Source organism: Eriocheir sinensis, chromosome 1 (genome assembly GCF_024679095.1).
Source record: "Eriocheir sinensis breed Jianghai 21 chromosome 1, ASM2467909v1, whole genome shotgun sequence".
NCBI lineage: Eukaryota > Metazoa > Arthropoda > Malacostraca > Decapoda > Varunidae > Eriocheir > Eriocheir sinensis.
The window spans coordinates 11,605,113-11,609,778 of NC_066509.1; the positions used below are offsets into that span (position 1 = coordinate 11,605,113).

A 4,666-nucleotide genomic window follows, 5' to 3' on the forward strand; every position below is an offset into this window, starting at 1 on the left:
CATGTAATGAGTAAACACTTTATATCCACCATCGCCCTTTTAGAATTATAATCAATGGAGCAACACGCCACAGTGGACAATGTGGGACGAATGAGGAGGAAGATTCGAAGTTATAAGTTGTTCCCGAGCACAATAATATACTATACGAATATGTAATGCTGTACGGCTTTATCTTTTCACGAGTCACGATTATCAGCATAACACAACACGAAGGAGAGAGGGAGACCACTGAGAACGAATATTAAAAAATGTTGCAAGCAGTTCCTTGGCACAATATGGTAGTGTGCGGACATGTAATGATTTGAAGTTTTATTTACACACGCGTCCTTGAACATGCAAATTAATCAACAGAATATCGCTCCAAAAGGCAGACTGAGACAATTAAGAATTATTACGACAAGTTGCAGGCAGCTCTTTTTCAGGATTACACTCAAGCTACACACAGTTAAAAATTCATCACTGATATGGTGCAATATGACTAAACTTAAATCATTTCGACGGGTTACAAACATTGATTCACAAAAATAGTGTTGCTCAAATATATGACAGTATGCTTTATATTTCGACATTTTAATACTGCCTTTAGGGTCATCGATTACAAAGTTCAATGTCTTGCTACGGGAGGTGAAAGCCAAAGAGTGTTGTCAGCGAAGAGACGTGACAGCTGCTCGGTCTCGGTGGTCATTTTATTCATTCGGTTTCACTTATTCTCATATTCTTCAACTTTTTCCAGGAAGGGAGTATCTATGACACCCCACCAACTGCTTTGGCTGCATTGTGGGCTATTTCTTTGCCCTTGAGCAACTATTATTATTATTATTATTATTATTATTATTATTATTATTATTATTATTATTATTATTACTGTGTGTGTGTGTGTGTGTGTGTGTGTGTGTGTGTGTGTGTGTGTGTGTGTGTGTGTGTGTGTGTGTGTGTGTGTGTGTGTGTGTGTGTGCGCGTGTGTTCGTTTACTTTCGTTTACTTACGTACATATCGTTCCAATTTTCTCCATACTTCCACAGGACAGCTAATAAAATGATACAAATAGGAAAATTATAACCAGTTTCAAACGTTTCGAAACATTTCCTTGTAGCCGGCCATTCTTCATCTAGACATATAGAACAAGGGACGCTAATAAATAAAAGCTCGGTGCTTCACACGTCTCGCAACACATCTCACTGCCTTGGGCGTTCATTTACACATGACGTCATCCATCATGCCTCGCAGCAGCCTCCTCTCCATGCGTCCACGTAGTTGCCAATTACTCGCACCTTTGCCGGATGAAATTAATTCGGTGTAATGTCCCGAGCATAAAATTTCAAGATCATTAATTTTGCCTAACCGACATAATATCCACTAATGTCAAACAGCTGTCACATTCCACACCTCAAATCCTTGTTGAAGAGCATTTCGACTCTCATCTTTCCAATAATTCAAAAACTGGTATTTGGAAAATATATTTTTTACGTATATTCAGAACACGTTGTTGAGATATTATTTGAATTCTTTTATTTCACAGAGCTAAAAATCTGAAAAAAATGTCAGGAAGAGGGAAAATCCGTCAGTGAATTTTTTTTTTTTTAATATTATGTCTAACAAACTGAGCAGATCGTATTAACCCGTCCGCTGCAATTAGCACGTATTTGGCTTTCACTGGTCGCCTGGTAACATACACTCCCAGCCTCTCTCTGCATCTGTGGTGGACAGTGGAGTGTTTCTCATGTGGTATTGGTATGCTGGATATCCCCTCCCAAAATGCATGACTTTACATTTTTCTTCATTTAATTGTAGCAGCCACTTTTTGTTCCATTCCTGTAGCTTGGTGATGTCTTCTTGTAGGAAATCCGAAGACAAGGGGTTAAGGTCAGTGACTGCCATAGTATACGCAGCAACCCTCTAAAGCCAGGTGTGGTGATAAGGGCAGAGATGAGTCGTCCTTGATAACCTCCACGCCGCAAGGCGGAGTCAAGCGTCTCTTATCTTCACCTGCGTTAATATTATAAACTGAGTAGAAACATCAAACAACAACACTACTCATGAACTATTACTTGAATGTAGGCAAGACTATTATACAATACGAAATTACTAGACGAAGCAAAAAAATACATCATCTTAGACTTGAAATAGTGAGAGAAACCCTGAGATGAAATGGCTCCCCAAGGGCACTTATTTTTTTCTTCTTCTCCTCGCCCTCCTTCACCAGTCCCCTTCAGCCCCATACCCGAGGCCTTGATGAGGAAACAATAGGCCATCAATCACATGCCTCCTGCTGGTGTGGTCTAGACAATTTGTTTAGGCCTACCCACCCGGCGTCTATTTTACACCGTCCGATATAATATTTCTTCACTAAGGTGTGGCCGAGGGACGCTGATACCAACCCGCTGCTGCACACACACACACACACACACACACACACATGCAAACATACACAAAGAGACATACACACATCTTATTCATTCTAAGTTAAAGACAAGTCTGGGACAACTTAAACCCATAGCTTTCAACTTTGTTTCATTCATACACTCCCCTCCTCCTCCTCCTCCTCCTCCTCCTCCTTCTCCTACTCCTCCTCCTCAATCTTCTTAGTCCAGCCCCTCTTCATTGTTCCACTGCTCTTTTATATGCAGGGTCGGAAGGAGGAGGAGCCCGAGGGAGTAACAAGAAATATGGTAAGGAAGAAATGAAAAAAGGGAGAGGGCAAGAATTGGTTACTTTTGGGCCATTTGTAATCTTACTGGGATGTTCTTGGTAGGGGGAGCTCGCGTGGTGCAAACTGCTTGTGCTTAGTCACCGAGAAGAAGGAGGAGGAGGAGGAGGAGGGAGAGGGGGGTGGGAGGCGGTGGACAGAGCTGAAGGAATGGCTAGAGGCAAGTTGGGATGACTGAGGAGGGTGAGCGACCGAGGAAGAGGAGTGAGATGGCCACGGGTCAAAGGCTAGTTATGTAAAATTAAAGTTTATAAAAAAAATACAAGCGGGATTGAGAAGTGAAAATGAAACACACACACACACACACACACACACACACACACACACACACACACACCTGCGTCCAGCCCTGAGGTAAGCTCGTCCCTGTGTTAGCGAGAAACATGATTACTCGCCGAGAAACTTTTGTAATTATGGTTATTATACTTTGTTTTCAGAATAATCAGGCTAATAATGTCATTACCTTCTTTGAACATGGCTAAACTTGCTTTCCTCATACACACAAGTTCTTATCATGTTTTACTATAAACTGAAAACTCACATCCTGATAACAAACCTTTGCCTTATCGTTTGAGCGAAGATTACCCACCTACTCAATGTCGTTCCGCCCCTGCAAGAGAGACACTGCAAGACACGTCCTGAAACCACGCAGTGAAAAGATAAGGAAGCACGGCCTCCCTCTCTCCACCACCGCCACATCCGCATGGAGACATTAGAAAACGAATCTCTTGCTTTTTTTTCTGATTTACCATAACCGATAGCGGGAGCTGTTTACTCACTCCGCTCAATGACATGAAATTTCCGCTTAAGAGCATGGTATCGCCCTTTCCGTTGAGCGAGTGAAAGAGAGCGAACGAGGAATGAAAATTAAATGCCCGGCTGAGCTTGGCACCCCCCCGGCTGATATGATAAGCCGTGGCGCGATAAGAGAGCAGGTGAGTAAGCGGTAGTGGCGGGGCGAGGTGTGTGTTGCACGGCGGCGATACCTTCCCTCCATCGCAGACCCAAACACGAAAACTTCAAGTGAACGTCCGGAGAGGAGGAACGGCCTGACCCTCCACCCGCCCCCCCGAGCCTCCCCTCCACCCCCGTGTTTCAGGTAATGTAAAGAATAGAAAGTGATATTGATGGTTCTTATCTGCCTCTGATTACCCACTCTGGCTTGCATAATGGAGTGAAAAAATTGGATTTGCCGTGGCTGCCGTGTGAAAAGCTATTGGGCGGCCGAACGGAGAGGAAGTAAATCCAATACTCCTGCCAACACACGCGGAATAAAAGTTGATTAGATCCCTCGCCGCCGCAGTGACTAACACTAACGCCGCCATTCCTGTCGGCAAACACATACTCGAATCGTACGCATTAAAGGACCAGATCCCAGTAATGTGAGACTGCATCCCACCGTTGTCTCTTCCTCAATCCCTCCCACCCATGCGCCGACCCGCACTCCCTTTCCTCCCCCAACGTACCCTGCTCTGAATAACTCCCCACAAGACATCCATTCCATCCTTCCTCATCCCTCCTTTCCTCCCTTCATTCCTCTCTCACGCCATCCCTTCCTCCGCCGCCTGGGATATCGTAAATGGATGCGTGGTCACGGCTTGGGTGAGTTGAGTGCACTGTGTGGAAATCAGTCAGGGAGGCAGAAGGAGCATTGCAAGCAGGTAGTGGTGGTGGTGGTGGTGGTAGCTGTGACGGGTGCGTGCATTGTGTGGTGGTGGTGGTGGTGATGGTGATGACTGGATTATATTACCGTAGCAATTATATGTGTAAGTAAATCTATTATTATGCGATCATGTGAACTGTGTGTGTGTGTGTGTGTGTGTGAGAGAGAGAGAGAGAGAGAGAGAGAGAGAGAGAGAGAGAGAGAGAGAGAGAGAGAGAGAGAGAGAGAGAGAGAGAGAGAGAGAGAGAGAGAGAGAGAGAGAGAGAGAGAGAGAGAGAGAGAGAGAGAGAGAGAGA

At 44.6% G+C, this 4,666-nt stretch overlaps 1 protein-coding gene across 3 annotated transcripts in view; it reads left to right on the forward strand.

The window, feature by feature from the left end:
- The first annotated feature begins 3,657 nt into the window (after window positions 1–3,657).
- The window catches only part of LOC126995118 (BTB/POZ domain-containing protein 1-like), a 30,613-nt gene continuing 29,604 nt past the window's right edge, over window positions 3,658–4,666 (forward strand). For all 3 annotated transcript variants that reach the window (XM_050854415.1, XM_050854429.1, XM_050854423.1), the window contains exon 1: window positions 3,658–3,806. The gene's annotated coding sequence lies outside the window, so the exon portion shown is untranslated. The remainder of the gene's footprint in view (window positions 3,807–4,666) is intronic.